The sequence below is a fragment of the Heterodontus francisci genome, chromosome 11 (assembly GCF_036365525.1).
Source record: "Heterodontus francisci isolate sHetFra1 chromosome 11, sHetFra1.hap1, whole genome shotgun sequence".
In the NCBI taxonomy this organism is placed as follows: Eukaryota; Metazoa; Chordata; class Chondrichthyes; order Heterodontiformes; family Heterodontidae; genus Heterodontus; species Heterodontus francisci.
The window spans coordinates 75835662-75862210 of NC_090381.1; the positions used below are offsets into that span (position 1 = coordinate 75835662).

Below are 26549 nucleotides of genomic sequence, written 5' to 3' on the forward strand. Positions count from 1 at the left end.
ATGCAAGTTAAATTTTACATTTGTTTTTGCTGGACTCAAGAACAATTTACCTTATAAAATATGACTTTTTTCCCCTCACACAGGTCAGCTTTACAACTGAAAAGGTAGAGACTTGACTCCAAATTAAAAGTGTGAGGTGTTTTTTATTTGTTTTGCCTTGCCTCATTTTTTCTCTCTTATAGGTTCCCCTCTCCTGAATGCACTCTCTTGCACACAGTCATGGCTCCAAAGGTGCCAGCACAACTAGTACCTCACCCAAATGGTCATTCTTCATGCGTGTAGCTAGATAATAAATATTAGCAATTTGCTCAGTTGGAGCTAATGCTGCTACAACACCAACAACTTGCATTTATATAGCGTCCTTAATGTTGTAAAAACATCCCAAGGCACCTCACTGGAAAGTTATCAGACAAAATTTGACACTGTGCCATATAAAGGCAGAATAGGCTGGATTTTGTTCTGCCCCAGGCATCAGGTTCCGTGACGGGGGTGATGGGAACTCAATTAAAATATTCAAATCAATAAAATGAATACATTTAAATAGACTTACCTGCGATCTTGAGGGCCTGCCACAATCTTCAGCGCTGCGGTCAGCACTCCTGCGCCTTTAAATCCCTGTCTGGGGAATCGCGGCGCCACACTGGTGGGGGTGGGGAGAAGGTAAGATTTTCAGTGTGGGAGGTGGGGAACCGGGTCAAATAAACGGAATGGGTGTAGGGGATGGTGGGAAGGGTTGACCTTTAAACTTTGTGCAGTTTGGGGAGGGCAGTGAAATCTGTGCAGTGATTTCCTTTGTTCGTTTAAAATGAAAATAATATCTGTACCTCCATTTCACAATTGAGACTCTGCCAAGCCTTTGGATCACTTAAAAAAAATGAAATACTTCTACAGATGTAAAAGGTAAGTGTCTTCGGGGGGAAGGGCAAATAGTTACTGCAATATAAACAAAAAGTGCTGGAAATACTCAGCAGGTCCGGCAGCATCTGTGGAGAGGGAAGCAGAGTTAATGTTTCAGGTCTGTGACCTTTCAGCAGAACAGTTACTGTAATTGTTATGGTGGGGGGGTGTGGTGGGAAAGGGGTGTTAGAATTTTATTTATTTAATTTTAGGGGTTAGTTCTTTAAAAATGTAAATGTGCCAGCAGGGCTGGCTGCCCTTTAAAAATAGCACCAGCTTCTGCGCACAGGCAGCTGACACCGTTGCCAGCAACGGGCAGCCCGCTTCTTTCATGTGATTCGGTGGGGCCGGGCACCCCAGTCATTTAAATGAGCCACCGTGCAGGAGATTGCAGCGGCTCTTTGGCATGAGATCGGCGGCGAGCTCTTAAAATGCAGAGAGATAGAGGTGGAGAGAGGTTCAGGGAGGGAATTCCAGAGCTAGATGAGCTTCTGTGCTCATTCCAGTAGTGGTCACTCATTTCTGTTAGCTTTCAGCCAGACCATTCAATGGAGATAGTTCATTTATTGGTAAAAAGAGAGGAGGAAATCATTTGATTCACCTCGACAAGAATCACACCTCCTGTTAACTGAGACTAAAGGTGGTATCAGTTGTGGTGGAGACTGCAGTCTATACCTATGGAAACAAAAAAAGAGGAAATAAAATGCTACGTAAACCACAAGCACGTAAATAAAAGGCATTCCAAACTTTTGCAAAGTAGAAAAGAGAGATCTGTGCAGTGATTTCCTTTGTTCGTTTAAAATGAAAATAATATCAGTACCTCCATTTCACAATGTCCATGGTGTGAGACTCTGCCAAGCCTTTGGACCACTTTAAAAAAATTGAATACTTCTACAGAGTGTCACAATCTGCATTGCTTCATAAAGTTTTAGGTGAAAAGTTGAAGTAACTGGTATAACAAATATTAAAGGTGATACCATGATCCAGCATTCCCAGCAGGAAGCAACCCATGCAGGAAGTGCACGTCAGAGTGGTCCCTGCAAGTACCACTCTTCTACCTTTCTTTTTTGTTGGGATAGTGATCTGCATTTTTGATCAGAGCTTTTTCCATCAGAAGTTCTGGTTGCTGTGATGGCTCACTGTTTTCTTGACTACTGGCCAGATTTGATTTATCTGTGTACTTTGTTGTTATGGCTGTGGTTTGTTCACTGGGTAGATCCACCTGTGTAATGAAGGGTGTAGTTGGACTCTCGCGTCTCTCCATGTTTCTGTCTTCCACAGGTGTCTCCTATTTGTTCTTAAACTCCACCCAACTTCAACTCTTACACTTGCTTTTTCACTTGTGTTGGCATCATTTCCCTCTTCCTTTTGGCTGAATTCTCCTCCTCAAAGTCCAGCAAGCTCTTTAGTATCTTTACTGTAAGTGAACAGAGTTCAATACAAACAGTATATTTACAATGATTACAAATTTTAATATTCTCCTTGAAATATTAAAACAACAAAGATGTTCTCCTGTTCTAACTTTCAACATTAAATTGACCCTTGAAACACTGTCGCTCACTCCTTACATGGCAAAACACAAACACAGAGCGATTGATATAGCTCAGTCTCTGCTGACTTAGATAAAGTCAGCCACAAATACACCATTCAAAATCCTTAGAAGACTTGCCAGGATAAATAACATTAAAATAAAATCTCTCATAATTATAGTAATCAATCACAGGTTGTCAATTACCAAGAATGTTTGTCTACACAAGTACATCTGTCACTTACAGTAAACGTCAAAGACATTTATCAGCCTGTCTGTACCCAACCAAAGAGTCAAGCTGATCAAATTGAACTGAATGAGACCCAAGCAGAGAGCTATTAGAAGTGCTCCTTAGGAATAATGCAGCTGAAGTGACCCTTTTACAATGCTGACTATTACATGTACCTTTATAGATTGCAGAAACAATGCACTAACCAATATTAGCACAATGAGTGCCATGATCAGTGAAGCAGAATCCAATAGATAATTTGACAAAGACAAAAATGTTCCATTTTCATCCCAAAGCCATCCTTTGTTTATTATCATCCCCAATAATTTCAGATCTTCATCTGCTGTAATTATTTGCTGAATCTTGGTCATTCCATGTTCAGACAGAGATAAGTGTTGGAGCATATTCAGGGATTCAATCTCTTTTGCTGCTTCCAAACATGCATCAATTGACATGATTTCCTTTTTGTCAATTATTACGTCAATGAACTGGGTCTCCCAACAGCATTGTCAGGTGGCCAACCAAACATACTCTGCCAGCCGGCTGCCTGAAAACCACACAGAGAGAAAATCTATCCCATAATCTTGTCTTAAGTTCCTCAGCTGTTTGATAGATTCCAAAAGGTATGCATAACCATCACTATCTTCCAAATGGTACTGAATCCACAGATTCCATTAATTATTTAATACAACATCCAAAACACATTCTTTGCCTCCACAGCCATTAATAGTTTTCCTTTCACTAGTTCAGGCAGAACATCATCTATAGTTTGAAGTGGGTATGACGACATTTGAGGGCTTTGCTAAGTATTAGTTCACAGGTGCACTTTGCCATTCTCTTTCATTATCATCGCCAATAAAGAGACCAATCAGTTGCAACACACACCTGTGTAAGCACTTTCTTATCAATAGGGCTTACTAATATGCTTCTTGGCAAATCCTTTTACAGCTGGAGGTAGTTTTCTGGATGACAACTGTGGATGGTGGGATCTTGGGATGAATTTGAAAGTGCAGAGTGCCTTCCAATTTACCCTCTACTTTGCAGACATCCTGATTTTTCACTGTGGCATCTTGTTTTGTGACTTTTGATATGTCTTGCATCATCAAAAAGTCCTAATTCCATGGTGAAAAGGCATACATGTTGAATGACTCAAGCATGTAGAACAGGTCGAAATCTGCTTGACACTATTCAAAACTCAGTGTTGTACTTGTTGTTCTTGAGGTTTTAACACTGACTCTTTATTTCAATGGCGTCCTTGTTGTTTGCAGAATATGTGTAACAAAGTGTTAGAAGCCTGAAGCTCTCAGGCATATGGATCAAATTACTTGTTTAGAAGCATATTAGCATATTGCTGGTCTAGAGGTTCAACCATGAGTTCAAGCAAAAGAATGCAGCCAATTTTCGAACGTAATGAGCAATGGACATCGCCCACTAGTTTGTGGGGGGGGAGTTGGCGGGTGGTGGGGGGTGGTGGTGCTGAACCACTTTCCTGGTTGGGCCTCATTAGAACCCGATAGGCAAGCTGCCAGTCCTCAATGAGCACTGACAGACAGTGCTTCAATCAAGGGAGTTCCTCTGCCAAACCAAGCCATAAAATAAACATTAAAGGGGAGAGAGGTAATCCTGGGTGGGGAGGGTGGGTGGCGGGGGGGGGATGTGGGGGTGGGGAACAGGCATACCACTGAGCAGCTGTCAGCAGGTGAGAAGATTTTTGTGGAGCAGGAGCAACACTTGTTTCACCTTTCCCTGCAAAAGTCATTCAGCCTGAAGTTTCTTCCCCATTTTTAGACTGGCTCTTTAAGGCCACGTTATGTCCAACAGCACTGGGCAGAGCGTCAGCGGTGTCTGATCCACCCATTAGCAGCTGAGAATTCTGTTGGGCTCCTACAATCCCGCAAGACGCAATTCAAATATTTAAATAAGGCACCAGCCTATTTCAGGCACTCATGCATTTCAAGGCCCACTTGAAAATGAGTTGGATAAGCATCAGGCAAGTTTTCAGCGTAAGATTTCTTTTCAAATTTTCATCCCACTACTGCCTTGTTTAAAGCAAAAATTGAGTTGATCATGAGGTAATAATTTCCCACCTAGAACATAGAACATATAGAACATAGAACATACAGCACAGAACAGGCCCTTCGGCCCACAATGTTGTGCCGATCCTTTGTCCTCTGTCAAGGACAATTTAATCTATACCCCATCATTCTCCTTTATCCATATACCTATCCAAAAGCCTTTTGAAAGTCCCTAAAGTTTCTGACTCAACAACTTCCCCGGGCAAGGCATTCCATGCCTCGACCACTCTCTGGGTAAAGAACCTTCCCCTGACATCCCCCTTATATCTCCCACCCTTCACCTTAAATTTATGACCCCTTGTAACGCTTTGCTCCACCCGGGGAAAAAGTTTCTGACTGTCTACCCTATCTATTCCCCTGATCATCTTATAAACCTCTATCATGTCACCCCTCATCCTTCTCCGTTCTAATGAGAAGAGGCCTAGAATGTTCAGCCTTTCCTCGTAAGACTTATTCTCCATTCCAGGCAACATCCTGGTAAATCTCCTCTGCACCCTCTCCAAGGCTTCCACATCCTTCCTAAAATGAGGCGACCAGAACTGCACACAGTACTCCAAATGAGGCCTTACCAAGGTCCTGTACAGCTGCATCATCACCTCACGGCTCTTAAATTCAATCCCTCTGCTAATGAACGCTAACACCCCATATGCCTTCTTCACAGCCCTATCCACTTGAGTTGCAACTTTCAACGATCTATGCACATAGACCCCAAGGTCTCTCTGCTCCTCCACATGCCCAAGAACCCTACCGTTAACCCAGTATTTTGCATTCGTGTTTGTCCTTCCAAAATGGACGACCTCACACTTTTCAGGGTTAAACTCCATCTGCCACTTTTCAGCCCAGCACTGCAACCTATCCAAGTCCCTTTGCAGACGACAATAGCCCTCCTCGGTATCCACAACTCCACCAACCTTTGTATCATCTGCAAATTTACTGACCCACCCTTCGACTTCCTCATCCAAGTCGTTAATAAAAATCACAAACAGGAGAGGACCCAGAACTGATCCCTGCGGCACGCCACTGGTAACTGGGCTCCAGGCTGAGTATTTACCATCTAAGACCACTCTCTGCCTTCTATCAGTTAGCCAATTCTTAATCCAACTGGCCACATTCCCCACTATCCCATGCCTCCTGACTTTCTCCATAAGTCTACCATGGGGGACCTTATCAAATGCCTTACTAAAATCCATGTACACCACATCCACTGGTTTACCCTCATCCACTTGCTTGGTCACCTGCTCAAAGAATTCAATCAGGCTTGTGAGGCAAGACCTACCCCTCACAAAACCGTGCTGACTGTCCCGAATCAAGCAGTGTCTTTCCAGATGCTCAGAAATCCTATCCCTCAGCACCTTTTCCATCAACTTGCCTACCACCGAAGTAAGACTAACTGGCCTGTAATTCCCAGGGTTGTTCCTATTCCCTTTCTTGAACAGGGGCACAACATTTGCCACCCTCCAATCACCTGGTACCACCCCCGTCAGCAGAGAAGATGAAAAGATCATTGCCAGCGGCTCTGCAATTTCATCCCTTGCTTCCCATAACATCCTTGGATATACCCCGTCAGGCCCGGGAGACTTGTCTATCTTCAAGTTATTCAAAAACCCCAACACATCTTCCCTCCTAACGAGCACTTCCTCGAGCTTACCAGTCTGCTTCCCACCGTCCTCTTCAGTAATACACCCCTTCTCATTCGTAAATACCGAAGAGAAGTACTCATTCAAAACCTCACTTATCTCTTCCGGCTCAACACACAGTCTCCCGCTATTGTCCTTGACCGGACCTACGGTCCCCCTAGTCATCCTCATATTTCTGACATACGCGTAAAAGGCCTTGGGGTTTTCTTTTATCCTACCCGCCAAGCATTTTTCATGCCCTCTCTTAGCTCTCCTAATCCCTTTCTTCAGATCCTTCCTGGCCATCTATGTCACTTTTATTTGAGTTATAAATTGTTCATAAGTGGTCACTGAAGGATCTTATTTCATTTTCTGGGCTTTGGGCAATTGCCAGTTTCCTACTTATGTTGCACTTTCTAACCCAAGCCAACAGGCTGCTTTATTCTGACATAACATTTTTCACAATATTTATGAATCATAGGATCATAGAAATTTACACCATGGAAGGACGTCATTCTGCCCATTATATCTCTGCCAGCCAACAAGTAGCCTAATTCCATTTTCCAGCTCTTGGTCCGTAGGCTTGTACGTTACGGCATTTCAGGTGCATATCCAAGCACTTTTTAAATGTTGTGAGGGTTTGTCCCTCTACCACCCTTTCAGGCAGTGAATTCCAGATCTCCACCACCCTCTGAGTGAAAATTTTTTTTTAAAATGCTCCCTAAATTTCCTATCTCTTACCCTAAATCTATGCCCCCTGGTTATGGACCCCTTAACCAAGCGGAATAGAACCTTCCTATCCACTCTATCTTGACTGCTCATAATTTTATACACTTCAATTAGGTTTCTCCTCATCCTCCTCTGTTCCAAACAAAACAACACTAGCCTATCCAATCTTTCCTCCTAACTAACATTCTCTAGCCCAGGCACCATCCTCATAAATTTCCTCTGTACCTTCTCTATGCAATCGCATCTTTTTATGGTGTGGTGACCAGGACTGTACACTGTACTCCAGTTGTGGCCTCAGCAGTGTTTTATACAGTTACAGCATAACCTCCCAACTCTTATATTCTATGATAAAAGCAAAATACTGCGGATGCTGGAAATCTGTAATAAAAACAAGAAATGCTGGAAATACTCAGCAGGTCTGGCAGCATCTGTGGAGAGAGAAGCAGAGTTAACGTTTCAGGTCAGTGACCCTTCTTCAGAACTGTTCTGAAGAGATCTGTGGACATGCATTCCAAAGTCCCTCTGTTTATCTTTACTTCTCAGTATCCTACCATTTATTGTGCATTCCCTTGCCTTTTTAACCTTCTCCAAATCTATTAGCTCACACTTCTCCAGATTGAACTTCATTTGCCATTGTTCCATCTACCTGACTAGTCCATTGATATTTTCCTGCAGTCTTCAGCTTTCTTCTTCATTATCAACCACATGGCCAATTTTTTGTATCATCTGCAAACTTCTTAATCACACCCCCTGCATTCAAGACCAAATCATTGATAGATAACACAAAAAGCAAGGGACCTAGTACTGAGCCCTGTGAAACCCCAATGGAAACAGCCTTCCAGTCACAAAAGTACTCATTAACCATTAACCTTTGCTTCCTGCCTTTAAGCCAATTTTGGATCCAAATTGCCACTTTGCCTTGGATCCCGTGGGCTTTTACTTTCACAACCAGTCTGCCATGTGGGACCTTATCAAAAACCTTGTTAAAATCCATATCGACTACATCAAATGCACTACCCCACTACCAATAAAAACTTTCAATACTAATTTTGGTTCTTGTCAATGACACTGCTTGAAACCATTGTTCTGTTTCTCAATATCTACACTGTTTCTGATTAGACTTTCTTCCAGAGACCCTTTGCTACATGTTCTAGCTAAGGTGTGAAGACTTGTTACACAGGACTCAATCATTGCATCAGAGTCTTGGTATGATTAGCTTAACCCACGCAAAATTTTTCCATCCTACCAAATATAAATATCTCAAAAATCTTGGGGTTCATTTTGTTACGAACAGGTGAGGAAGGGGTCTCAGGTTACCCTCTTGCCCCTTTCCTGGTTTGGCCGTAATCGGGTTTAACTTTTAAAACACAGTGTTTTTAGCTTCACCTCAGTGAGTCCTTACTCACTACACTCTAATTATAATTGTAAATGAACCAATCAGACAGGCTTTCTTAGGTTTAAATAAGAAAGAGGTAAGTTTATTAACCTTAACACTTTAACTCAGTTAAAATTACTAAAAATACACAATGCAACCACACTAGCATGCATACGAGATAACACACAGACAAATCGATACAGAGGAGGAGAAATAATTAAAGAGGGAGAGTTTGGAGTAGCAGATGGCATTCAGTTACTGTTATTAGTTTGGATGTAAAAACCTTGATTGGAGTTAAGTCTTGCGGCCCAGTGCACACTTTCAAACTTGTTTCACTGGTACCAGAAGGCTGCAGGGGTCTTCTGTCTTGAGGCTTAAGTTGCTTCTGTGGGTCCCTGGAACTTTGCTAGTGAGAGAGGAAGACAGAGATCGGTGCTTTCTTCGTGTAGTTCAATTGCAGTCTGCCCCAAACCTTTCTGTGAGGCACAATTCAATCAATTCCCAGGTTGACCAGCAGGTTAGTCATGTGATCAGCTCTTAGTTTGAAACAGCATTGCCTGTGAGGGTTGTTGATTCTTCAAAGCTTGCTAGACACTCTCAGTAGGGGGGGGGGGCTGCGGTGCTGGTGGAGTGCTGGCTCTTACACAGACAATGGCTCTCAATGTCTTTTGATCATCACTGTTGCCTAGCCCAATCTTGCTAATTGAATCATGGAGCACTTCCATTGTCTCTCTATTCAACTGTCTCTCAGAATGCAAATATGCAGCCATGTTTTCAGCCATGCAGCTCTGTGGTCTTTTTTAAACAAGTTATGTTCAATGTCCAGTAAAAGTTCAAATAGTGTTCCATATGACAAAATTAATATGTTTCCATTTGGCAGGTGTGGTTTCTTCACAATTTGAACTTGTAGTGGGTTTCTGATGGGAAACCACGCAGGCGAGTTAACTTCCTGCCCACCCATGTAGAATGAAACTCGGTGCGATTTAATTGCCAAGCCTCATTAACATGCTGCTGACCAACATCCTGTACAGACAGGCTGGAAGCTATGTGAGAAATGGCTGCTGGCCAGCTGCAAATTGGCCAGTGAAAAAGTCACTCTGGTGAAGGTGGGGATGAGGTTTCTGGGGATGTGCCGGGACAAGGGAGGCCTAAGCTTTCTTTGTGGGGTCCAGAGTACTGCTCCTGTTGGCCTCACAAAGGGAAATTAAAAAACTTACCTTGAATGGCCTCTTCTGTTTTAATTCCTCTTCTGACAGGCCTTCAGAAATCAGGGTTATTTTAATGATGGCACTAATCTGGTATTAAAATAACACTGCTCAGAAAATCTAGGTTCAAGCATTTTTTAATTTATACCCAAAGTCAGCTAATTGACTGTGAATCTGATTTAGTTTGCAGCCATTTTACACTTACTTTAAACATCTTTGGACTCGCTTGATAGAAGTTGATAGATGTGAAAAGTAAAAAGGAAATAGATTCTGCACATGCAGAATCTTTATTTGGAATCAAATTATAACCAAAGTGCAGTCTAAAATTATAATAGTATACCTCAGAAACTAATAGCTTTGTTTTTGCACAAGCTGTGACTTATGCTTTGTAGCAGAGTTCAATAGCTGCATTCACAGCAGAGTACTATCTGTTTATTTCATTCGTAGCACTACTCTTAATCCAATTGCAATATGGAAATTATTAAACAAGTTTGAAAGATAAATACACATCAAAAGTTGTGGATAACAGTTATTTATGAGGATCCTGCATGAGGGGATGGACCTCTGTACTGTGCTGATATTATTCGTTAGACGATCCACTTTGATCCGCAACAGTGTATCTGGTAACATTGTTGTTAGTTAGGAATTAGCAATTAACATGTCTTTATTGCAATTTTCTCAAGAAAACATTTAACAAGCGGGAAATTTTAATCTAGTGTATGTTATACTGTATGCTTTATATCATTAGCACCCATCAAATAAACGAATGTAAAATTGTTAGGTGGCAGGTCAATAAAATAACAAAGCAGAATAACATCATAAAGATAATAAGAGAAGTAGTTAATTAATTTGCATTTCTCTGTTTCTTTTCTTTTTCCAATCAGAGTTGTAAAGCATAATCTACATGCTGTGCAACAAGTGCACATTTTATCAGCAATGTCTGTAGGCTGAACTATGTGTTTTTAACTATACGTGTAGATGAAGTTTGTTCCTAACACACAAACATATACCTACATACACATACCATATGGAGCACAGTAACTCAGACAATTGAGTTCACATTCTGTGTGTTACTAAACAACAGGGAGTTTTGAGTTCAGTAATGCTGAGAAACAGAACGAAAACACCCTTCAAAATGGGGTTTTGAAAGGGTTCAAAAGGCAGAAAACAAAGGCTTTTCTCTGTGTGTTTGAAGATACTTTCAGTTTATTGTTGCTTTAAACTTTCCAAGGCCTCTGTGTAAAGAGAGGGGCTGCTAACGTTGCAAGTGGGAGTTTTAATGGTCTCTCCAGAACAATGTGGGCACATTCTGTGCAACCTCATTACCGAATCATCTGAAATGGATGAGGAACATTCCCACTGATTATCATAAATAGCATAAAACAGTCTTTCATTGCAAAAGCAGGTTCCATCTGCCCTTCATGTGTCCTCACCTTAACTTTAAATAGTGAGCCACTCCCCCATGACAAAGGAGGAATTTTCTGTATCTGAACTCTATGCATGTACTCTTGAAAGTTATTCACTACAATATAAACACGGTTACTGGTAAACTGAATGTTTATTCATTGGCCAACCCTCTTCTTTCATGGGACTCTTTATCAATTCTACATGCTTTGCCGTTTTTCTTTCCCATTTTCTATGCTCCCAAATGTAGTCTGATAGCATTTTACTAGTAGCCAGAACTTTGCAAGTAGGCGTTCCATATCAATAGGTTCCTCAATGCTTTTTCACACATTAGTTTATGTGTAAAATATCCTCGACTAGAAGACTGAAGGAGCTGTTGATTGAGATGCAACTTAAAAGATTTATTTTACAATGTTTTGGCCTTCTGAGCAACTCTTGAAATTTCCCAAACACAGCAGGCTACAAATTGAACCACACGGTGCAAAATAGGCACCTAAGGGTCATATATGGTGGGCAGAGTGCATGCACTCATTCTCTGCTGGAAGTGTGCCACATTGGCTTGGGCTACTCAGTAGGTGTCCAGGGTGTATATTGGTGTGCGCTTGAAACTGGTGATAGACCCAATGCATACTCAAATCAAGGGCTGAACACTTGTTTGAAGCCCCTTTGGGAAATTGATCTGTAAATGACGGCAGCAATCATCATGCAGTCTTTAATTGGATCACTGGAAGATTCCACCCAAAAGATAAATTCAATGTTTTTTTATTATGGATCCAGGAAGAGCAGAATGCTCACTCCCCACAACTGCACCCCCACCCCCATCCCCTACCCCCTCCTGTTTGCCTCCTCTGGAGACTCTCCTGAGGCTCTCAGCTGGCATCCGAGCCAACTGTCCTTGCTTTGCCACCCTATGATTGGTGAACTGTCACTGAGGCCACCAATGGCGTAAGCAGCTTACCGGTTCACTCCTCATGAGGCTGGAAAACAAATTTGCTGCCGCCCTGCCACCGACCTTATTAGACACGTGCAGCAGCCCTCAATCTGGACTCGATCCAGTTTCCAGGCCAGCATCTCTTAATGTTGATATTCGTTATTGTGGTATTCTTTAAAAACAAGATTTAAATATTTTTCATTTTTTTCTGGCTTGTGTATACTAACAGAGCATAGATGCCTAAAATTATTCTTTTTTGGTCATTGGTAATAATCTGGAACTAATCACTGACCTCTACATCCTTGAAATAATGGCCAGGCTGCTGGAAGGGATTGGATACTCAGGAAAGTGATGCAGCAGTAATTCAATTGGTTCTGCAACAAAATGAAAATATCAGTTACAAAACTATGCAGTGGTGACTGCTTGATTTCTGTTTAATTCCCTGAAATAAACAATTTTGCACCAAAATAAGAAAAAAAAGTGCAAGTAAATCCTTTACCGTTCTGGAGTTCCACTCAGTTTAGAAATTCACTGAAAATTATTCAAAAGAAGTGTTTAAGAGTATCCAAACACATTGTTCTGAAAGTCACAAAGCATTCATTACCTAAATGGGATCATATGCACTTCATGCCCAGATGTTTAATTAGAAAATGAAATAGAGGTCAACATTATAGCAACTTGATAGTTAATGAAGGAATATACTACCTGGAGTAACGTCATACAGTGGTTCCTAGTTACACTTGACAATCATGTCTCAGTTCTGTGCCTCTGGGCTAAGAAAGATTAAAAAATCAGCTCCTGATTTCTAGACAGTAACCCCTACTGGAAGTGCACATGCGGAGACATCAGTTGAAAATAGCCAGTGAGGAGAAAGGGAAACCATGAAGGAAAGATTTCCTGAGCTAGGTGCAATGAAGTAGTAAACCCATTCTGTATAAATGGGCTCATTGAATCAGATCCAAAAAGAGCCACCATCTACAAGTGAAAACAGGAGAAAATTTTAAAAATCCTCTCAGCAATGAATATTAATTAAATCATTATATTTTCTCATATTCATATATATTGTCACAAGATTGCTTGCTACATATAGAGTATGTCACTGAGGGGTGGTGCACATGGGGCATCTTTCCAAATAGTGAAAAGCCTATACAGAAGTCCTACATTTTAAGATGGTGCTGCTTGGTGTTTTTCTTTTGATTCAAGGTTCATTTTTTAGCATCACTGTTAAATTATCAATAACCACTATCTTTGGCCATGGTGACTGTTAATCAGAGTAAAGAAAACCAGAAATAAAAACAAGAAATGCTGGAAATACTCAGCAGGTCTGGCAGCATCTGTGGAGAGAGAAGCAGAGTTAACATTTCAGGTCAGTGACCTTCTTCAGAACTGGCAAATGTTAGAAATGTGAAAGGTTATAAGTAAGTAAAGCGGGGGTGGGGCAAGCGATAACAAAGGAGAAGGTGTAGATAGGACAAGGTCACAGAATAGCTGACCAGAAGGTCGTGGAGCAAAAGCAAACACTATGTTAATGGTGTGTTAAAAGACAAAGCATTAGTACAGATAGGGTGTTAAATTGAACAGCCGCAAGTACAAACATGAAAAAAAGTGGGTAAGCAAACTGAACAAACTAAGATGAAATAAAATAAAAGAAACACAAAAAATACATATATAAAAAAAGAAAAAAGAAAAAATAACTAAAGATAAAAGTAAAATGGGGGGCCCGTCATGCTCTGAAATTATTGAACTCAATGTTCAGTCTGGCAGGCTGTAGTGTGCCTAATCGGTAAATGAGATGCCGTTCCTCGAGCTTGCAGTGATGTTCACTGGAACACTGCAGCAATCCCAGTACAGAGATGTGAGCTTGAGAGCAGGTGGGAGTGTTGAAATGGCAAGCAACCGGAAGCTAGGGGTCCTGCTTGTGGACTGAGCGGAGGTGTTCCGCAAAGCAGTCACCAAGTCTGCGTTTGGTCTCCCCAATGTAGAGGAGACCACATTGTGAGCAGTGAATACAGTATACTACATTGAAAGAAGTACAAGTAAATCACTGCTTCACCTGAAAGGAGTGTTTGGGGCCTGGGATAGTGAGGAGAGAGGAGGTAAATGGGCAGGTATTACACCTCCTGCGATTGCAGGGGAAGGTGCCATGGGAAGGGGAAGAGGTGGTAGGGGTAATGGAGGAGTGGACCAGGGTGTCGCAGAGGGAATGATCCCTTTGGAATGCTGACAGGGGAAGGGAGGGGAAGATGAATTTGTTAGTGGCATCACATTGGAGGTGGCAGAAATGGCGGAGGATGATCCTTTGGATTTGGAGGCTGATGGGGTTGAAAGTGAGGACAAGGGGAACCATGTCGCAGTTCTGGGAGGGAGGGGAAGGGGTGAGGGTAGAGGTGCGGGAAATGGGCCGGACACGGTTGAGGGCCCTGTCAACCACAATGGTGGGGGGGGGGGGGGGGAATCCTCGGTTGAGGAAAAAGGAAGACATATCAGAAGCGCTGTCATGGAAAGTCGCATCATCAGAGCAGATGCGTTGGAGACGGAGAAACTGGGAGAATGGAATGGAGTCCTTACAGGAGGCAGGTTGTGAAGAAGTGTAGTCAAGGTAGCTGTGGGAGTCAGTGGGCTTATAATAGATATTAGGAGACAGCCTATCCCCAGAAATGGAGATAGAAAAGTCGAGGAAGGGAAGGGAAGTGTCGGAGATGGACCATGTAAAGGTGAGAGAAGGGTGGAAATTAGAAGCAAAGTTGATAAAGTTTTCCAGTTCGGGGTGGGAGCAGGAAACGGCACCGATACAGTCATTAATATACCGGAAAAAGAGTTGGGGAAGGGGGCCTGAGTAGGACTGGAACAAGGAATGTTCGACATATCCCACAAAAAGACAGGCATAACTAGGACCCATGCGGGTACCCATAGCAACACCTTTTACTTGAAGGAAGCGAGTGGAGTTGAAGGAGAAGTTGTTCAATGTGTGAACAGGTTCAGCCAGGTGGAGGAGGATGGTGGTGGATGGGGACTGGTCGGACCTCTGTTCAAGGAAGAAGCAGAGAGCCCTCAAACCGTCCTGGTGGGGGATGGAGATGTAGAGAGATTGGCTGTCCATAGTGAAGAGGAGGCGTTTGGGGCCAGGAAACTGGAAATTGTCAAAATAACGTAGGGCGTCAGAAGAGTCATGGATGTAGATGGGAAGAGACTGGACCAGCGGAGAAAAGATAGAGTCAAGATAGGAAGAAATAAGTTCAGTGGGGCAGGAGCAGGCTGACAGTCCTGTTTGTGGATTTTGGGAAGGAGGTAGAAGTGGGCTGTCTGGGGTTGGAAGTTGTAGAGGGAAGATCTCCAGAAGAGATGAGGTCAGTGACTGTCCTGTGGACAGTAGCTTCATGTTCGGTGGTGGGGTCATGGTCCCAAGGGAGGCAGGAAGAAGTGTCTGAGAGTTGGCGCTGAGCCTCTGCAAGGTAGAGGTCGGTACACCATACAACAACAGCACCACCCTTGTCTGCAGGTTTGATGACCATGTCGGGGTTAGACCTGAGAGAACGGAGTGCCTCAAGTTCAGAGGGGCACAGGTTAGAATGAGTAAGGGGGGCAGAGAAATTGAGATGACCAATGTCTCGCCGACGGTTTTCAATGAAAAGATCAAGCGCAGGCAAGACGCCAGATGGAGGGGTCCAGGTAGTGGGCGAATGCTGGAGGCAGGTGAATGGGTCTGCTGATCGGGGGGAGGACTCCTGGTCAAAGGAGTGAGCCCGGAGGTGGAGGCGAAGGAAGAAGAGCTCAACGTCATGCCAAGTGCGAAATTCATTGAGGTGGGGGTGTAAGGGGATAAAACTGAGACCTTTGCTGAGTACAGAATGTTCAGCGTCAGAGAGTATAGTAAATACACGGCAAGGGGTCAGATCAGAAGGGGTGGGGTCAGAGGGAAGTGAAGGGGAAGAAGGATCTGGAGGGGCATTAGTCCCCATCAGCTGCTGGAGCTTGCATTCCTTGACACCTGAAAGGAAGAAAAAAAGAAAACCAGATGTCTTCACATGAAGAATAATCTTGGCTAGTGCTATTGAAAAGTTATTGGATTACGTGAAACATAGACAGTATATTCATCGATCTTTGGCTTCAGATAACATCAGAAAAAACAAACAAAGCTTCTGTTGAACACTGAATATATGTAACTTCCTCAGTGTTCGCCATTTATTGTATTGTGGAATAATATTCTAATTTGATTTAAGTTTTCTTAGCTGCTTCTGCAGTGTGACCATTAGTAAGCTGCACTGTAAACAACAGTTTAGTGCTCTGATTTCAAGCAGGAATTATTGACAGTGATGCAGTGTTAAATAAAAAACTACCCAACAACAGCTATGCTTAGTAGGTTCAAGACAAACTATGGCAGTTAAACACACTTCAGTGTGACTTGAGCTGAGGGTAGCATTAGTTGAGATCTTTCATGCTGAAGGCAATTAACTTTTTGTCATGCAATAGAGCCAATAGAGTTTAAAGGATCCAAAAAGGTGGTCGTCATAGGATGGCCTGAAGGATTGATTCCATTTCTCACTCAAAGAACATGTGGTAATTCACTTAATGCTGCGTGAAAATACTCAAATTAACCTTCATTGGCTGTGAGGTAAAGAGACACCTGCAACACCTGGAAAGGTTGAGCATATAAATATCCTGGGCAGCAAAGATTCGAATCAGGATTAAAAGAGTGTAAAATGAAAATAGTATAAAGACTATTTTGGGTCTCAAATGATTTTGTGAGAATGGCAACAATGGGATTGATCTGCTTATCACATTGTGCAGCTGAGATAGCAGCTCAGAGGGCAGACCATGCTAAACTTTGTGAAAGGAGTCCCTCCCCTTTATTTAAATTGGCAGACCAATGTTTGCCCAGTGAACTTGACCTGTAGCACACTTGCCCAGGGAAATAGCAGCTCACAAAGGGCTGCAGGATACCGTTAAAGGGCAAGTGGTAGGGGCAGAAAAGTGGATACATTCTTTACAATGGCACCAAAGAGATATGTGAGCAACACATCTCCTTGATACTGAAGAATCGGACTTCCTGGTACTGGAAGTGCACCAAAGGAAGGTAATCTTATTTAGGGCTGAAGACCATCATCCAGTAAAAGCACTGATGCCAATTAAATGCAGTGCAGTCACCCAGCTCCAAATTAGGGAAAGGTTTGCTGGTTGCAAGAAGTAGGTGAAAATAACTCTAGCTATTTTTACTGAGGGTGCAGCAGAAGAAACCCCATAAAGTTAAGTTATAAATTATTTTGATGTGAACAAGAGGAGCAGTCATTTTGTGAATATTAGAGCTGGGAACACCCATATTCCTCTCTGTAAGCTTTTGTGGTATTTAACTGATTACTTGCTTATCTTTGCTGACTGAGTGAGATCATCATTTTAAGGGACCCTTGAGGATATGGAGATATGGATATGGAGATCCCACTCACACACCCACAGTCACCTCCTTCTACATGAAGCATGCTTCTGTATTTGACATCTTTCTCCCAGTGATTCGAACAATAGCATCCCTTCTTTCTCTGGTTTCTGACAGCAACACTTCTATATCAGCCTCATAAAATTTCAATGCTTGCCTCTATCCATCCCTTACAGTTGACTTTGCATTCCCTCTTACCAGCCTGCTCATCCCCTAAAAATGTTCATCCCTTTAAATGAAGAAGTTATGCCCCCTTGAATGTTTCCCCACCCCCACCAGTACCCACGCCCCCACCCCCAGCATGTTGGGCCGACTGCTGCCAGGATTCATTCCCCTGTGCTGCCCAGCATTATGCAAAGTAGCTGATTTGGGATTTCTGAGGGAATCAGCATCCTTAGATTCAATGGGCAGAATTGCCCTGTGGCAATTTGGATCACACATCAGGAACCCAGGAACTTTAGAGCCTTTAAGGTCCTAAATCATTTACCAATTTCTGGGGCAACACATTTAAATCGCTCACTTTGAAAATGAGGTATGTCATGGGTAACACTGTCACATCAGATTCGTAAATTAAATTTGGAAGACACTGCAGCAATTAATTCAGAAAATACATTAAATATTTATGCTATGCTGCTTCTGAGGTGGGACTGGGAGAAAGCCTGCCTCTAAGATCTTTAAGCCAGGACCAAAGTTAATCAAGCACAGGTCAGTTATTGTGATTCAGATTCACACAGCTATCGAGTCTACTCTGGCTTTTAGTTGACATTATAAATAAAGAATAACTCAGCTACTAAATAAAGTTTGCTCTTCCTGGTAAATTTCAGACGTAGGCTTATAAATGTATATTATACTGGATTAATTGAAGTTCAATTAATTGCAAAAGTGAATTCACTAAAACAGGTTATCTAGCCATTATCACATTGCTGATTTATGGAACCCTGCTATGTGCAAATTGGCTGTCATATTTCCTATATTATAGCAGTGACGACACTTCAAAAGTATTACATTGGCTAAAGCAATTTGGGATGTCCTGAGGTCACAATAGGCACTATAAGGGCTGAATTTTGTCAGCCCATCTAGGGTCCCGGCAGCCACACTGGAAGTAGGTACCATTGCCACACGACATACTTGAAATCATGAGGTGAGGGCCTATCCTATTGGAGGATGGGGCTGGGCAACGAGGTGCCAATGGTACCGTCAGCTGACAGGAATGCAGGTGCTGTGCCATATTTAAAGCCCTGCTTATACTGCTGCTTCAGTTAGTGAGTTTGCTGCTGCTTTGCCTTTCTACTCTTCTGCTGGTGCGCTGCTGACCTTCTGTGACTCAATTCCCTTTGGAGACCCTGTGCTCTTGACTCTCTGTGACTCACCAGCCTCTGGAGGCCCTGTGCTGGTGTCCTGCTGACCCCCGTGACTAAATTTCCTTTGGAGACCCTGTGCTGCTGACCCTCTGTGACTCACCTGACTCTAGAGACCCTTTGCTGCTGCAGTTCAGTGAAGGTTTACTAGACTGATACCTGGAATGGGCAGGCTATCTTATGAGGAAAGATTGGATAGGCTAGGCTTGTATCCGCTGGAATTTAGAAGAGTAGGAGGCGACTTGTTTGAAACATATAAGATCCTGAGGGGTCTTGACAGGGTGGATGTGGAAGGGATGTTTCCCCTTGTGGGAGAATCTAGCACTAGGGGTCACTATTTAAAAATAAGGAGTCGCCCATTTAAGACAGAGATAATGAGAAATGTTTTCTCTCAGAGGGTTGAGAGTCTTTGGAACTCTCTTCCTCAAAAGGTGGTGGAAGCAGAGTCTTTGAATATGTTTAAGGCAGAGGTAGATAGATTCTTGACAAGCAAGGGGGTGAAAGGTTTTTGGGGGTAGGTGGTAATGTGGAGTAATCAGTTCAGCCATGACCTTATTGAATGGCGGAGCAGGCTCGAGAGGCCAAATGGCCTACTCCTGCTCCTAATTCGTATGTTCGTTTGTTCACATCCAGACTGAGGCCTCATAATACTAGGAGCTGAATGGGAGCCAACAAGGGCCATGTCCAGGGGAAGACACTGGGTGGCCCCACAGATTAGTAATCCCTCCTGCAGATTCTCCTCCAGGCTGGAAGGGAAAATCAGGAGGTCCTCTTCCCAAGGGATGGCAGGATGAGACTCTCCCGCCTGACCAAGCAAGCCTGGATGGAGATCGCAGAGGAGGTCAGCAGCTAGGGAGTCACCCAGCGAACCTCAGTCCAGTGCCACAAGTGGGTCAATGACTCCCTTTGTTCCACCAAGGTGAGTCCTCTATACTGCTGTCCTCTTTGGGGCTTGCATGTGTCAAGGTGGGAGTGCGTGCAGCATGGGGAGGGAGTGGCTGCAAAGACGCCAGCAAGGGGCTAAGGCAGCAGGAGATCCTGTCAGATGCATGGCTGCATCTCCACGACAGCCTGCCTTCTGTCCGAGATTACCACCGCCCCACCCCAACACATCCCTTGAGAGCGGACATGAGGAAAAGGCATTTGGAAGCTCCCATCAGGGGCCGAAGTGCTGCCACCAGGGTAAGGGTCCTGCTGGTCTTCCTGCATGGGCTGACTATGTATGTCTTTCCGCTCACAAGAGAAAAGGGCCACAAGAGGCCGCAGACTGGAGATGGGATCCCGGCAGAGGAGGAGGCCCGGAAACTAGCAGGCTCCCAGGGCAGCCATTCAATAGCAGATGTAGAGACTGGAGTGTCCACCCAAGAGAGTGAGGAGGCTTTGTGGTCAAGTGTGCACCACTCCCCTTCTAGACATCCACATCACGCATGGTTGGCATGGGCAGATCTATGCATTATTATCCCTAAGTATTTGTATTCTCTCATGCAGGTTGTGCCCCCTCAGAGGGATGCTCGTCTGCTAGCATTGGTGTAATCTTGTTGTCCTCCTCCAACGAGTAGGAGGAATCCTCAGAGGATGCACCATCCCATCGTTCCCCTGCATTGTCCATCAATGCAGAAACTCACACATCAGTGGGTATGCGCTCAGGCTTAGATTCTGGGTCACAAGCTGGTGAGCGCACCGCATACACATCCGAGCGGCTGATGGAGGCTGTGATAAACAAGGCCACTGACAGTGGGAGAACTGTGGGTGGCCAGGCCCATGCTGAACCCCAGGCTGATAACAAGCCACTGGTGTCAGCAGCACAGAACATTCTGGAGTTGCAGCGAGACGTAAGAGAACACGTGGTGGACTTGCCAGAGCCTATGCGTAGCCATGAGTGCGTGATGAAGGAATCCATCCATGCCATGAGTGCTGCCATGTCTCAAGCTTGTGAGCACATGGCTTCCTTCATCGAGAGGTTGGTGACTCTCTTGGGGAGCCCGATCTCAGAAATGTGCACAAACCTGCACTCCCTCATCTTGTCCATGATGGGAACAAGGTGCCTAGCGTCTTCATCTGCTCCTCGACCTTCTCTGGTTAGCTGGAAGGTTCAAGTGAGCCTTGGAAGAGAGGAGAAGTTGCCCTCCACATCTGGAGGCTCCCCTGTGGGCAGTGACCCCTCAGCCCCTCTGCCAGTAACACCAGCTCCTGTAGCTTCAATGACTGTGGAGGCTCCTGCACCTGCACAGAAACCCCTCAGCTAGCCGGAGCCCTGCTGAGGTCATCCAAGACCATGGGATAGAGCATTCAACAGCCTGCCTTCACCTCAGTTGCCAGTGTAGGGGGAGCACATTGTAGAAGCTCATGAAAGCGTGTGAAGACACACTTGGGGGTTTCACGGGTGTACAGAACTTGGTCTTGTTATTGGATGTTGCAAAGGTTTTAATAAATGGAGGTCAATTTCATTGTTGAAAATCTCACATGCTTTCCTTGCTGCCTTATCAGGTGACACCTTCATCCGTGTTCCCTCATTGGGCTTCCAGTGTAGGGCCTGGCCACATTTGGTCACTCGTGCTCCTATTTCTTATGTTTTTATGTTCTCAGCTGTGTCAAAGCGCATGATGAACCTTGGCAGTAGGCGATGATGCAATAGGAAGGAGACGACAGGTGGAATATATAGAGGTGAGTCATTTTTGAGTTCACTTGAAACGGGCATTGTGGTGGCAGGAACTAGGTATATATGAGATTGTCCCGAGCCTCTCATGCACGCCTCTCAATGGCCTTCGCCTCCGGTGCAAGGGTTTCATCATCCTGCGTTGCCTGCTTGGCAGCCTCCTCCACATCCTCCTCAACAGATGAGGAGTGGCAATCATCATGTCCTCTTGATGCAAGGCCTCCCCCCTCTGCAGTGTTAGATTGTGCAGAGCACAGCAGACCACCATGATATGTGAGACCCGCATGGGACATACTGCAATGGATAGATCGAGGTAGAGCATGGATACCCGACCCGAACCCAACCGGGCCTGACGACGTGTGTCGGGTTCGGGTCGGGTCACTCTTCCGGGTCCGGCATTCAGGCTCGGGTCAGGTCGGGCTGGGTCGGACACAGTGACAGCCAGGACGTCTAGAAGTGAAACGTGCATCCGGACTCCGCAGAGTCCGCACTAGTCTGCAGTGAGTGATTCCATCCAAGGTAGAACACAACCTCCTTAATATAATCAACTTCATTCTGGTGGTCGGGTCGGGCGCGGGACAAAATCAAAGAACTCAGGCCGGGTCGGGCTCAGGTCAGATGTGCTTATGTCGGGCTCTGGTTGGGTTTCAGTTGCAGACCCGAGCAGGCCTTTAGATCGAGGCACTGGAATCTCATCTTCAGCAGCCCAATGGCCTGCTCAATGGTAGCTCCGGTGGACCCGATATCGTACCTCTCCTCTGCTGCTGGTTGAGGGTTTCTCACAGGTGTGAGTAGCCATGTCTTCAATGGGTAGCCCTTGTTCCCTAGAATCCATTCCTGAAGGCAAGTCAGGTCCTGAAAAGCTATGGTACCTGGGACTGTCGAAGTATGTAGGCGTTGTGGCAGCTTCCCAGGAAGTGGGCACACATCTGCAGGATACGCTTTTGGTGGTCGCAGACCAGTTGGATGTTGATGGAATGGAAACCCTTTCTGTTGATGAAGGCTGCTGACTGTTCTGTGGGAGCCTTGATAGCCACATGTGTGCAGTCAATGACACCCTGTTCCTGGGGGAATCCAACGATGCCTCTGAAGTCGATGGCCCTTTCTGCCTGATTGTCAGGGTTGCTCTGGTAGTGCACATAGTCGCCGGCCCTCTTGAACAAGGCATTGGTCACCTCCTTGATGCAGCGGTGGACTGCTGCCTGGGAGACCTACACATTTCCCCAGTGGATCCCTGGAAAGAGCCGGACATGTAAAAGTTGAGTGCCACCGTGATCTTCAAGGCCATAGACATTGGGTGTCTACCGAAGCCCATGGGTCACAGCTCATCCTGCAGCATGGTGCATAAGTCAGTGACAGCCTCCCTGGAGAGCTGTAATCTTCTCTGACACTGCGACTCTGACATTTGCAGGTAGTTGAGGCGAGTCCATTGCACTCTCTGCGACGGATAGGCCCTTCTTGGTGTGGCCAGTTGCTATGACTCTCCTGGCTCTGCCTCCCTCTGAGACTCTGCTCTGCAGAGTGGGGGTCTACAGGGTGTATGAGACCCATTCCAGCTAGTCTCTCCCCCTCCTGTGTGCTGTCCTTGGAAAGAGAACCTTGCCTTTGGAACCATCCCCTTACCACTCCACTCTGAACATATGTTAATGCCCCTCAGTGCCCACCCTTGCAGAGAGCCTACCACCTAAGACAGAGCCCACCCTTGCCATGGGGCAGCACCCCTCCGTGCCCACCCTTGCTGTGAGGCCAGCACCGCTATCGGGCAATGGCCGGTGCTTCCCGCATTCATCCAACAGTCTCCATGGCTGCCTTCCCAAGGAGGCACTGAGGCCTCACCTCGGTACTGCCACCTTTAACCAGGAAGGCATTAAAAGGCATGTGATCCCTGTGCACCTTTCACTAAATTCGAAACCCCAACCGTCGAGAAAATTGGAGTGAGGTTCATGCAAATGCATGGTAAGTACCTGATCCAATTGATGTCTCGCTGCATCATAGTGGCAACACTGCCTTGGAGCTTTCCTACCGCTGACAAAATCCAGAACCAACGTCATGACATCGGGTTTCTGGGTGAGTGCATCCCACCCCAATTTTATGTCCCTCTCCGCCTCCCAACCTGCCCCTTCTGGCTGCACAAAATTCTGCCCTATAAATGCAAGTTCTTATCTTTTTTACTTAGAATAAGAACATGTTTTTGTTGACTTCAAATTGCTCTTGAGAACTAAACAAAATACATTGTGTTTCAATACTACACAAAGGGCTGTACTTGAAGAGGTAAAAAATGCTACCAGTTTCAAACAGCAATTGAAGTTGTTGTGAGTAGTTCTTAGAGATGAAACTAATCATGATGTGCTGGTGACTAAATTTTTCATATATCTCAATATATCTTTATAGTCTGTTTACAGATAGGCAGCACATGCTCCACCCACATCTCCGTTATTTGAGAAGCAGATAAGCAAGCAGCACACACACTGCACAGCACGAGTATGTGGAGGTCAGTCTGCAGTGCAAGAGGAAACTGGAAGGATAATACAACTGAGGCACGTGTCAGATCGAAATGTAATTACATAGTGAAACTGAAGCATGTGAGAAAACAGAATTTTCACAAACAGAGATAGTTTTATAGAAATAAGACTCAGTTACATGGTCTGCATGTTGCATGTGGATTATACCACAAGCGCTATATAATTTGGTGTTACATTTAAAGTGTACGTTTTAACAGTAATTGTGAACCTCCAGACATGACTGACTTGGAAATAATTAAAAGATACATGGAACATTGTAATACAGTTAACATTGTTGTTAATCATTGTTTTTTCTACTGTGAGAAAAATAATTTAAGAGCATTGTGTGAGAGGAATCACAAAATCACAGTGGCGCAGTGGTAGGGCAGCACAGTGGCGCAGTGGTTAGCACCGCAGCCTCACAGCTCCAGTGACCCGGGTTCAATTCTGGGTACTGCCTGTGTGGAGTTTGCAAGTTCTCCCTGTGTCTACGTGGGTTTCCTCCGGGTGCTCCGGTTTCCTCCCACAGCCAAAGACTTGGAGGTTGATAGGTAAATTGGCCATTATAAATTGCCCCTAGTATAGGTAGGTGGTAGGGGAATATAGGAACAGGTGAGGATGTGGTAGGAATATGGGATTAGTGTAGGATTAGTATAAATGGGTGGTTAATGGTCAGCATAGACTCGGTGGGCCGAAGGGCCTGTTTCAGTGCTGTATATCTAAATCTAAAATCTAAATAACAAGGTACTCTTGTCTTGGTCAATCTTGCTGCTTTTCTGAATCTTTAACCATAGAGAGTCAAGAGCCTAGCTTTTCTGATACAGGTGCAGTTTAGACCCAAGTGGGTCATAATGGAATTTAGACAGATTTAAATGGAAATGGCATTTTGTGCCCGTTTTTCCAGGTTAGCTCATTTGCTAGTTTCAAGTGCAGATTTGGACTGGTGCAGGAGAAGCAGACTACTGGGGTATATGGGGGAGCCCAGCACATGATGGGGGAGGCTAGCACATCATTGCAAAAGACAAGGATTAAGCACTTGTAACTATCTTTAGCCCCAAGTGCCAAGTGGATGTTCCATCTCGGTCTTCTTCTGAGGTCCCCACCATCATAGATGCTACTATTCAGACAATTCGATTAATTCCATGTGATATGAAGAAATGACTGAAGGCACTGGATACAGTAAAGGCTATGGGCCCTGATAATATCCCAACTGTAGTACTGAAGACTCATGCTCCAGAACTTGCCGCGCCCCTAGCCAAGCTGTTCCAGTGCAGCTACAATACTGGCGTCTACCCAACAATGTAGAAAATTGCCGAGGTATGTTCTGTCCATAAAAAGCAGGACAAATCCAATCCGGCCAATGCTGCCCCATCAGTCTACTCTCGATCATCAGCAAAGTAATGGAATGTGTCGTTGACAGTGCTGTCATGCAGCACTTATTCAGCAACAACCTGCACACCCATGCTCAGTTTGGGTTCCGCCAGAGCCACTCAGCTACTGACCTCATTACAGCCTTGGTTCGAACATGGATAAAAGAGCTGAATTCCAGAGTTGAGGTGAGAATGACTGCCTTTGACATCAAGGCAACATTTGACTGAGTGTGGAATCAAGGATCCCTGGTAAAATTGAAGTCAATGTGAATCGGGGGAAAACTCTCCTTTGGTTGGAGTCATACCTAGCACAAAGGAAGATGGTTGTGGTTTTTGGAGGCCAATCATCTCAGCCTGAGGACATCACTACAGTAGTTTCATAGTACAGTGTCCTAGGCCCAACCATTCTCAGTGGCTTCATCAATGGCCTTCCCTCCAACATAAAGTCAAAGTGGGGCTGTTTGCTCATGCTTGTACACTGTTCAAAACCATTCACAACTCCTCAGATACTGAAGCAGACTGTGCCCAAATGCAGCAAGACCAGGACAACATTCAGTGGCAAGTTACATACATCCCGTACGTTTCAGGCAAAGACCAACTCCAATAAGAGAGAATCTAACCATCTCCCCTTGACATTCAATGGCATTAGCATTGCAGAATCCCCACCATCAACATTCTGTGGGTTACCATTGACCAGAAACTGAACTGGACCAGCCACATAAATGCTGTGGCAACATGAGTAGGTCAGAGACTGGGAATTCTGCGGCAAGTAACTGTCCTCCTGACTCCCCAGTGCCTGTCCAGCATCGACAAGGCACAAGTCAGGAGTGTGATGGAATACTCTCCATTCAGCTGGATGAGTGCAGCTCCAACAACACTCAAGAAGCTCCACACCATCCAGTCAAAGCACCCCATTTGATTGGCACCCCATCCAGCACCTTAAACATTCACTTCCTTCACCACCAATGCACAGTGGCAGCAGTGTGTACCATCTACAAGATGCACTGCAGCAACTCACCAAGGCTCCTTCGACAGTACCTTCCAAACCCGCGAACTCTGCCACCTAGAAGGACAAAGGCAACAGACACATGAGAACACCACCACCTGCAAGTTCCCCTCCAAGTCAAACAGCATCCTGACTTGGAACTATATCGCTGTTCCTTCACTGTCGCTGGGTCAAAATCCTGGAACTCACTCCCTAACAGCAATGTGGGTGTACCTGCACCCAGATAGATTGCAATGGTTCA

At 44.7% G+C, this 26549-nt stretch overlaps 1 long non-coding RNA gene across 1 annotated transcript in view; it reads right to left on the minus strand.

Moving 5' to 3' along the window:
• Positions 1 to 12107: 12107 nt before the first annotated feature.
• Positions 12108 to 26549, minus strand: part of LOC137374903 (uncharacterized) — a 107151-nt gene continuing 92709 nt past the window's right edge. The window contains exons 3-4 of the long non-coding RNA XR_010975918.1: positions 12282 to 12363; positions 12108 to 12161 (exon numbers count right to left, since the gene is read on the minus strand). This is a non-coding gene — a long non-coding RNA (uncharacterized lncRNA). The remainder of the gene's footprint in view (positions 12162 to 12281; positions 12364 to 26549) is intronic.